This window comes from Carettochelys insculpta, chromosome 1 (genome assembly GCF_033958435.1).
Source record: "Carettochelys insculpta isolate YL-2023 chromosome 1, ASM3395843v1, whole genome shotgun sequence".
NCBI classification, from domain to species: Eukaryota; Metazoa; Chordata; order Testudines; family Carettochelyidae; genus Carettochelys; species Carettochelys insculpta.
This window is the reverse complement of record NC_134137.1, coordinates 249,863,009-249,873,503: the sequence shown is the minus strand read 5'-3', so window position 1 is coordinate 249,873,503 and position 10,495 is coordinate 249,863,009. Positions and strand designations below refer to the sequence as shown.

Sequence of the window (10,495 nt, the reverse complement as noted above, 5' to 3'; positions counted from 1 at the left end):
GAGAACAGTTTTAATTATTGCCATTTCGCAAGTGTGCTTCCCCCATGTTGCTACCCAACAACCTCAATGTGCTTTAGCCACCTGCTAGAGCAGATATCCCTCAGGTGAAAGAAGAGTTCAATCTCCCGGACCCATTCAGGCCTTCATCTCTCTCAAGAGAATGCCAAGGGCCCAGTGTGCATAAACTCTAATGATAGGTCATGTGCTCTGTGCACCTGTCCCACTGGGAACTGGGGTGAGCTCAAGAGACAAACTGTCATTAGATGAGAATAACTTTGGATTATGGGATGAACCTATGGAAGGATTCATCTTTTTTTTCTTATTTACCTGGAAATGTGAAGTGGAGCGCACGTCCCTTTCCCACATAGATGCCCCAGTGTTTGTAGCCCACTCTCTGAAATTCAGTCAGATCCCCAGGCTGTAGCTTTATTGATGAAGTAAGCAAATCCCATAGATCCTTCATCTGAGAGCAAAAGATTGGTTGTTAAATCTTCACTAAACAGAATATTTTTCTTTATACCTTAACAATAATAAATTGCAACAGCTAAGTACCCAGGAAAATCAACAGCAAATAGCGTATTTTTAAGATATGCACATGCCTTCTGCTGGCTTGATCCAGAGAGCTTTACCTCCCATCCAAGATAAACTGGACTCCTCCGGGGGGTAGAGTGACTCTTACGAGAGTCTGCTCAGCACAATTTCTTCCAGCTCTGTCCAGGGCGAAATAACCCTGAAATTTCCAATGACAGCCAACAAGTTTAATATGCCAATAGGTTGGAGCACCCCCTCAGAGCAGAACCACTGCCTATTAATGCCTTGAAGAGAGGGTTCCTTCTCCCCCTCCTGCCACAGATCTCTCCAGAGCTCAGATGTACAGGTTTGGTACTGTGGGACAATATGGCTGCCTCCTATAGGTGTAGGCAGGGAGCATCTCCTTTTCAGTTACAGGATAGTTACCCTGTAGTGGGGGTGGGGTGGGGAGGGGAAGTGTCATTTGTTACTATGGAGCAGCAGGGACAGTTGCCTGCTCCCCCCTGCCACCTTTTCATAGATCTGTTTTCCACTTTGTGCCCTGCCCAACATTACAAGATATAATCTAATCGCATAGAATGTGCTCTATGCCGACACAACTTTGTCCTTCCCCAGAAGTGTTGCCCCTGCCATGCAGATCGAAAGTGTGGTCAGGTGCACCATGCCTGGGTCACTCACTGTTCCCAGAACAGCTGCTGACTGGGGAGACCGGTAGTTTAAATGCTAGTGTCGTGTTTGCTGCTCATGCCTGAGCGTCATACGGCATGCAACAAAAGCACCTGCGTGCTGCGTGGGCTCTGTGGTGTTAGCCAAAGCCTTTGGGAATCAAGGTCTGGCCCTTGTTATTACATCCCTGGCAGGAGCACATGATAGAAATGGCCCCTTGTCAGGTTTAAAAGAAGGCCTATATCCAATATTCTCCTACCTCTCCCCACCCCAATACACATATCTTCATGGAACTGAAACACCCAGCTAAGATGGCAGAGGAGGCAGGACTGATCTGGGTAAGGGATGTGGGGTTGCATGCAGCCAGGGGCCCTGCAAACACTTTGCAGAGGGTCCAGATTTGTTGTAACTAGCTTTGGGATGCACACACATGGAGGGAGCAGTCATGGACAGAAGGGCGAGGGTAAAGGTAAACTTCACTTACAGTTGTAGCTCAGCTTTAATATCGCATCCATGATGTGCTGACATAACAGGAGAGAGTTGAGTTAACTGCTGTACACAGGAAGAAAGATACCCAATCCATGTTCTCACTCTCCTTCTGGATTATTCTCAGGTCTTCTGGGTGAGACAAGGCTTTATACTCCTTTTTTCTGACAGCAAGAATACAATGTGATTGCCCAGAAAAGAGTTATTCCTCTCCTCTTAACCGGAGACAGCTAAAGAGAGGGCTGCGGGGGGTGTTATGGCAGGATTGTGTTTATCATGAAAAGGCTGAATTCTAGGGAAAGGTATTGTTTCTTTCAGGTCTTTGCGGTTTCAAAGACTTTCAGGTTGTTTCTTCGAAACCTTGAGCAGAGTCCAAGTTCATTGTCATCCTGAATTGAACTTTAAGACATTTTACTTTGAGGCATGCCTGGGTGTCAGTCAGAATGCCTCCCAGGACTTCAGAATCAGTGTACCTGCTGCTACATCTTTTGGAATTCTTCCCATGCTCCATTATACTCCACTTTCTCGACAGGCACCCTCATAAAAGTGCAGCCCTTAAACTCACCTGTACCTCGGAACTACAAATACACCTCATCCATACATCAGCCACCTAAAACGGAGGAGAAGGTTCCTTGCACCTCACTCATTCTCCCTCTGCCTTGTATGAATTAGGATTGAACTAGATACAATGTTAAATGGTGTTAGCTGGTTTGATTTTACTCCTTTTCCCCTCCCTGAGCTTTAATTCAACCAGTTTAGCATATACCAGAATAAAAATGTGTTTCACCTTGATTAGTATACAGAATGTTCTGCTTAGCTCAAACTGGCTTGTATAATTTAACATTATGTCTTTCAATTCTCATCAACAGAAGAACAACGTGTACCTACAAATGCCCAGTCTCCATTGCCAGAAAGGTCCTTTCTCTACCAACTTACTTCAGAGTTAACTTTAGTTATATTCCCACCTCAAATACAACATAACCAGATAAAACAATCTTAAATTGTGCCCTTGTGTGCTAGGCAGAGTTTTCAATCAAATTAAGCAGACCCGATTGTCTGATTGAAAAAATACCGTTTTTTGTCTTACAGCGAGAGCTATATAATTTGTGTAGACGAGGAGAAACAAAAGTTAAGTTAAGTAGGACAGTGAACCACCAATTAAACTTCATTATCTTTCCTAATCTGGAAAAATCCATAAGGACTAGCACAATCTTACTCAGATCGCAAATACAGGGAAAAGTGGTTGAAATAAAAAAAGAATTCAGTCTTAACATTTCCCAGATGTTTATCTAGTATTATGATGTAATATTTAGTAACACAGGAAATCTTTTCCCCTCAAATGACTCAGTATTATAATTTTTGCCAACAACCTTTCACGTATATTGTGCATCATTCTGTAATTTTTGCATTCTTGTTTACTTCCATTGTTTTTGTTGTCTTAATGACCCAATGCATCTATAATGGGGAACCAACCCTCCCCTTTGCACAGGGGCATCTGCTGTCTCAGTTTCCCTTCTTCATGGGTAGTTTTGTTTTCTGGCTAGTGCAGAACCTCCACTGGTTTCAGAGCAAACAAAAGTCAAAACAAAATACCACCGCCCCCCACCCCACACACACACAGTTACTTGTTCACGAGGCTACAGCACTCTCTCCAGGATCTATCTGAACCTTCTTCCCCTTCCATCAGGGAGTCACACCTTTAGGTTCAAATATATAAATCCAACATCTCCAGATGTTGCCTCACTGTCATCTGAAAGCTCAGCCCTCCTTCAAATACAAACAAGGGACCTATATGATAAAAGTAGGTGTCTCCTACAATTTCACCCTATCACCCTTCTTGTGCCCTTCCTGAGAATACGCCCGGGAATTATCATGTTACTAACCTCCAATCCTCTTTCCAGGCCTCTTCTATAGGGTTCTTCTAGAAAGTCCTTTTCCCTCTGGGGAGATGCAGTGCTCAAGTTCATCATTCCCCTTCTCCATCCACATCCACTCCACTGGGCTCTTTCTCCCATTCTGATCCTTCCCAGAGTGTCTCAGCAGGGAGAACCACCACACAGCTTACACTTTCCTTTCACACTATGGAAATGGAACTTACTTAACATCCCCAGCAGGACTCACTGTCATGTCCCCAGCTCCCATCAGGTTGAAAGCTAGAATTCCTGGCATGTCTTCATTCTGGGCTGTGCTAAGCTTACAGCCTCCCTTAAGGACTATCAAGTCCTGTTACAATGTCTTATTGACTTTAATTTTCTCATACAGTGTCTCTTGTCCTCTTTAACTTGTGTTTTCCAGTGTGTCAGTCTAACCACAACTCTGCACGACACACCTCTTGGGATGGGATCGTCTTAGCCCAGAGCCTGTTAACTGAGACGTGTAAGTGGGGAGAGGTTTCAGAATCTGTTTCTTGGCCTCTCCTCAAAGGTTTGTCTTTCTTCAAAACTGTCTGTCCAAAATTACCCAGCCAATTGTCTAAGACCTGTTTATCTGTGTTGAAGAAAGACTGATTGAAATAGAAGCATTTTAAAACAAAAGAAATTGTTTGTGTAGTATATCTGGATTAAACTTTGCATTAAGTAATTGGGATAAGAATCCTTCATTTACATGAAAGAAGATACCTTATGTTTCTAACAATCATTTGTTTTATCTTTGAATGTCTCAGTCAGACAAGGTCTTCTATGTGGGGCTCAGAGCTCTTGCTTTTTCCCTTGTCCCCAAGTCCTCTGCCAGCTATATCTAGTGAAGTCCTCTGATACGTTTGACTTATCATCATAGGACATCTCTTACAAAAGAATATGCCCAGTTGTTCTGATCTGTCATGCCCAACAGTCCCTCTCACCACCAAACTGATGTCTCTCAAATCCATACACAGTTGTATACAGTACCGAGCTGTTTTCCACCCTGCCTCCAACAAGTAGAAAAACATAATAATGGGTTGTCTTAATAGTCAAAGCTCTGGCATGTTTAGCTAATGCATAGCATCTGGCTGAGCGTCATCAGTTCCTGTTGATTTCCTGGGGGTAAAGAAGGCTTTGGCTTATTGCGGGAATTTGGGTATGTCTGTGTGAGGTGACGGGTATAACCATGGAGCTGTACTTTGCGTTGCCGAGGTAGACAGCTCCAAAAATGAAAGTCCTTTCTTCACCCACAAAATAAAATACAGCTCACACAGTGCTCATGCAAGCTTCCCTCCACTGCTGCTCTTGTCTTAACCCCTCCAGTTCAGTGTGGTCATCTTTTGATTGGTGCAATGACAGTTGATAGCTTTACATGTTTATTCATCGGATAGCTTTGCTGCCAAGGATGCTGACAGGGAACCAGACAGTGATATTTATTGAGATGCTTGTTATATATATGCTCTGTATGGCATTATCCATTCATATCACATAGATCATCAAATAGCCATTGGATTAAAGTAACCTCTGATTACCTGGATCAATTGGTTTTCTATTAGGGAGAATCTCTATTCGATTACCAAACCCCAGGAGTCATCTGGTCCCCTTGTATATCAATCATAATATTCCTAACCTAGGGGAAAACCGGCCTTCAAAAACCCATTAGCACTATAATTTTCCCAGGTATCTGACTAACTTCAAACCTGGTTAAATAAAGAGAGGTGAAAAAACCCAAGTGATGTAGGGTGACCCAACTATGGAAATAGTACAGTCTAAGTCCATATTTAGAAAGAAAAAGATCAATCCCTCTCTACTTGTCACAGCTTTAAGAAAACTGAACATGATGTTTTGTTTGTTTCTAATGGGAAAAAATAGTCTCAGCTGACTCAGAGGTGTCTGGAAGGACCAAAACAGTTGTCTTAGTATATGTTTCCTGGTAGGTTTTAAAGAAATTAGTAGAGAATTAGGTCATCCAGTGAAAATGTCATGCTACAGGAATTGTTGTCATGCTTCCCTCTCCTCAGTGTGTTGAAAAGGTCAGCTTGAGTTAACGTTTGAGCTGACCAGACATTTATGTCACAAAGAGAGTTACACAACATAGTCTCATTGTGATAACATCCTTTTTTTGGGCTGAGGTTTATTCTCACCCCAGGTTATTTTTCCACACTTGTTTTTGCAAATTATCTACAATTATTTTGGTGTTAAATATAATATCAAGAGTTAAATTTGGAAGAGGGTTATCAAATCTATGGTCTTGATATACTTCATACCCTTAACATAAGTGTACACTTGGGCTATGTCTACACTAGCACACTATATCGAAGTAGCCTATTTCAAAGTAGGGACATCAAAATAGGCTACTTCGACGCGTATCGTCTACACGTCCTCCAGGGCTGGTGCCATCGATGTTCAACTTCGAAGTAGTGACGGGGAACATCTAAAGGAGCCATCCCAGAAGGAAATGCGGAGCGTCCACAAACACAAGCGCTCCCCATTGAAATAAGGGGCCAGCAAAGCCCCAAGCCACTCCCTTAAAGGTCCCCTCCCAGACACACTTGCCCTGCACAGCACAAGATCCACAGAGCCGACAACTGGTTGCAGACCCTGTGTATGCAGCACGGACCCCCAGCTGCAGCAGAAGCCGCCAGAAGCCCTGAGCTAAGGGCTGCTGCACATAGTGACCATAGAGCCCCGCAGGGGCTGGACAGAGTGTCTCTCAACCCCTCAGCTGATGGCCGCCATGGAGGACCCCGCTATTTCGAAGTAGCAGGACGCGGATCGTCTACACACACCCTACTTCGACGATGACCATTGAAGTAGGGCGCTATTCCCATCTTCGGATGGGAATAGCGATTTCGACATCTCACTGCCTAACGTCTATTTCAACGTCGAAATAGCACACGGCACATGTAGACGCAACACGTGCTATTTCGACGTTGTGCCGGCTACTTGGAAGTAGCTGGCTATTGTAGACGCACCCTTGATGTACAGCAGTATATGTAGAAGAATCAAACCCTGTGAGTTTAGGGAAGTCTGAGTATGCTAAGGGCTGTGTAAGTTGGTCCCCTGATACCTTCTCCTTTTCCCCCCCACAATGTACATGAGACAGCAACTTAGACTTCCTTAGATTCACACCCACTTACCAAAGTTAAATTTGCTTCTGACTGTAGTGGGGGGAAAGGTACATCACCATTGGCTAGCTTCCTTATGGCTGGGTCTGTTAAGTCATTTTCACCCTATCTGGCACCCCCTTCCATCCATTATGCATGCTGTAACCCACGCGTTTCATGACTTCGTTCTCCAACCAGGTCAGCATATAGTCTCCTGACACACCCTCCTTCCCCCACCAGGGTATACCATCTCACACAGTCTTCTGTTCCAGCTCCAGGTCCTGGGGCCTGCTTGCTCCTCTGGGTTCCAGCCCAGGCAGCAGCAAACTAGGTCTGTTCAGTCTTAGAACCTGTTGCTATGTTACTGAGCTCTTTCCTACCCCAACAATCTCCTCGCCTATCTCTGGGTTTACCCCCCAAACTTCTTCCACTCTCCATTGCAACTATTTTCCTATGGGCTCTTGTAAGACTCCCTAAGGCTTATTCTCCTCCTAGTCCGTAGTCAACTCCTTTGTCCCTCGAGGGAGTGACCACAGATCTTCTCCATGCAGTCCACAATGCTCTTCACTTCCAGGCCTTATAATGCTGTTCCAACTCTTCCTCTGCCATTACGAAAAAGAGGAGGAGGGAAAATGAGAAATGTGAACAATTTTGCTCTTTGCACCTTTTACCTTTTTTCTCATCTTTCTGACAAAAAAAGTCGAAGAGGCAGATGCGAGCTGGAGGGAGCCAAAACCTGACACACTGGTGTGGGACGCTGCAGAGAGTGGTGAAACTGTAGGGCCCCAGAGACAGACTCCACAGACGAATGTAGGATGTGACCCAGGGGAGCTTTACAGGGGAGTGGTAAGAGAACCAGACCAAAGCTCGGTGGTTTTTAGTCAGCCTCTTACCAAGTTGGTGATGGGTAAACCTACCCTGGCCACCATCCACTCAGGGGGAATAGCTCAACCTGCAATTGTACTGACTCTGGCCTGTGGGCTGGGCTGTCCTACTACAAAGGGCTGTATGAAACCATGGAGCCCTGAACTGCACAACCCTGAGATGTAGGGCTCACCTCAGACTTGGCTGTGGAGCTGTGACATGCCTCTTCCCTGCCCCAAAGAGTGATGGGATTTATCAGCCCCACAACACAGGCCTGCTATGGCCGTGGTGGCTATTACAGTCTGAGGGTGGATATGATGGCAACACAGTGACTCAAAAGCAGTTCTGTGGTCTGATAAGGTGAATCCATCCCTCCAGTACCTCGTAAGAGCTACCAAGGACCCAATATTCAGTCTGTAGATTGGAAGGGTGGATTTGGGCCAAGTGGTATAAATACACAAATAGCTAAGGCAGGCTACAGTATACAAAATGACACAACTAAACAATGAGTCAATTCACTCTTGAGAATAGCCCTATTTGTGTAACAGCTGAAATTGGGTAAATATGTGGTGCTTTTTCAGGGAGCTACCAAAGGTGAAATTCAGAGGGTATGGGCATAGAGAGTGTCCACCTCACACAAGAGCTGAGCCTGAATGGGCCAGGAGCCAATTAACCTTAGACCTGCTGCACTGTCAAGATAACCAGGGGCTGAGAGCAAAATTGTTTACATTTCTCATTTTCCCTCCTCCTCTTTTTCGGTATGTTCCTTTTCCGGAATGGGGCCTGGATGTTCACTGACACCAAATGAGATGGGTGCCAAGTGAAACATGCTACGAAATTATAGTGACTCAAAAAAATGACCACACCAAACAGAGTCCAGCCCTTGGCCTTGGGACAGTGTTCTTATTCTCCCTGTCCCTCCAGGGTCGTCCTGAAGCAGCTGCAAAAACTCTTTGCCAAGTACTGGACAGAATGGCTCCTCTAATCAGCAGAAGGTAAGTGGCTTGCTGAACACTTTGTCCAGCTTCTCCTCAACACAAAACATACTTTCTCTGTTCTCTATTGAGCACATACGTTTAGAACACATTGGCTGTGTCTACACTAGCTCCCAAGTTCAAACGGAGCGTGGTAGGTAGGGTGCTGGGAGATTACTAATAAAGTGCTGTGGTGCATATGGAGCACTTCTTTAAGCTAATTCTCCCCCACGGCAACCTCAAAATTTTGAGGAGTAAAGGGACTTTGAAGTAGCCCGGGCACATGGAAGTACCGGCGGGTTAGCCGCGGCTACATGCAAGCCAGCACTTCAAAGTTTACCAGTTTGCCATGCTACAGGAGAGAATGCGATGAAAACCACCATAGAAGAGGGCAGAAGCAACAGCATTTGAGGGCACTAGAAGTGGCAGCAACATCAGGAGCTTTAGCAGATGCTTATTTTCTGACAGCGTCTCTTACCTAGTGCACTGAAGCCTCTTACTCTAATACCCAGCTAGATTGACAGACGCTGCCACTTTGTTGTCAATGTCCATAAAGTATTAACTCCAGGTTGTTTGCTCATTTACCTGATGAAAAATGGGGGATTCCTGTGCTGGTCTCTGGAATCTGCAAGCGTGGTGGGTTTAAAAGTTTTTTTTTTTTCCTGAACGCCATGGGAAATGTCCTAGTGGATGTAATCCAACAAGCAATGGGCAATTCATGATTGAATCTTTGAGAAATGACTCTTTGGCCATTTTTGTGAAGTGTCGTGTAGGGTGTTGTCAGTCGCTGCTTTTCTCTTCTATCCCTCAATGTCCTAATTCTCTTTTATATGTATATGTATATACATAAATATAAAGTGACATGTATATTATAAACACAAAATATATATTATATATTATATATATTGAAAGGGACATATTGAAGCATTACACAAATAAGCTAAAATAATGAGCAGTCTGGCTATTGTATCAATTGTGTGTACGCAACTGTCACCAACTTCAAACTAAATTATGCACACATAGCTGATGGCATAATTAAATCCCACTTACCACTGGTGTTTCATTATCTGTGGATTCTGATCCAAGGTGTATTAATTCTCTCTCCCTCACTGTCTTCATTCCTTTTACTTTTTTCACTCCCATTTGTCCTTTCTCAGGATATGAGTAACTCCCACTAAAGTCAAGGAGAGTTACTCATATCCTGTGTGGGGAGAATCAGGCCTTTGAAGTATAAACTTTGAGGAATAATACAAGTGATGCAAAGGTTTGCAAAGTTTTGAATTCCTATATGAGGTCAGGACAGAAATCTTGGAAAAACAATCTCTTGGTTTCCGTAAAGTTGGAAACACCACAGAATTGTCCTGTTTTGTGATAGTTTTGAGTTTCTGATTCTGAGTCTCTCCAAAATGACCGTGGGAAGGGCAGAGTCATGCAAAAGTTAAAAGAGAAAGTGAGAAAGACCCTCAATAAGTATCAAAACAAAAAGCAGTCAAGTAGCACTTTAAAGACTAGCAAAATGGTTTATTAGGTGAGCTTTCGTGGGACAGACCCACTTCTTCAGACCATAGCCAGACCAGAACAGACTCAATATTTAAGGCACAGAGAACCAAAAACAGTAAGCAAGGAGGACAAATCAGAAAAAGATAATCAAGGTGAGCAAATCAGAGAGTGGAGGGGTGGCTATGGTCTGAAGAAGTGGGTCTGTCCCATGAAAGCTCACCTAATAAACCATTTTGCTAGTCTTTAAAGTGCTACTTGACTGCTTTTTGTTTTGATAGTGTATAGGCTAGCAAGGCTTCCTCTTTGTTACTATCTCAATAAGTAGTTTGGGTTTGAGCCGAGAGAAGGGTTTTGTCTGTCCTTATTTTACATGAATTACATTGTCCATTCCTAATGCTGAACACTTTACGCCTGATTAAACTTCACAGTAGTGGCTCTTTAAGCTACGTCAAATGAAAATCTCTTTAAA

The 10,495-nt window shown here is 44.0% G+C and overlaps 1 long non-coding RNA gene across 1 annotated transcript; it reads right to left on the bottom strand.

The window, feature by feature from the left end:
• Positions 1 to 634: 634 nt before the first annotated feature.
• On the bottom strand, positions 635 to 4,036 carry LOC142007164 (uncharacterized). The gene is made up of 3 exons (XR_012643899.1): positions 3,567 to 4,036; positions 1,682 to 1,847; positions 635 to 730 (listed from the first exon to the last, which is right to left on the bottom strand). It is a non-coding gene; the product is annotated as an uncharacterized LOC142007164 (long non-coding RNA).
• Between the last annotated feature and the right edge of the window lie 6,459 nt (positions 4,037 to 10,495).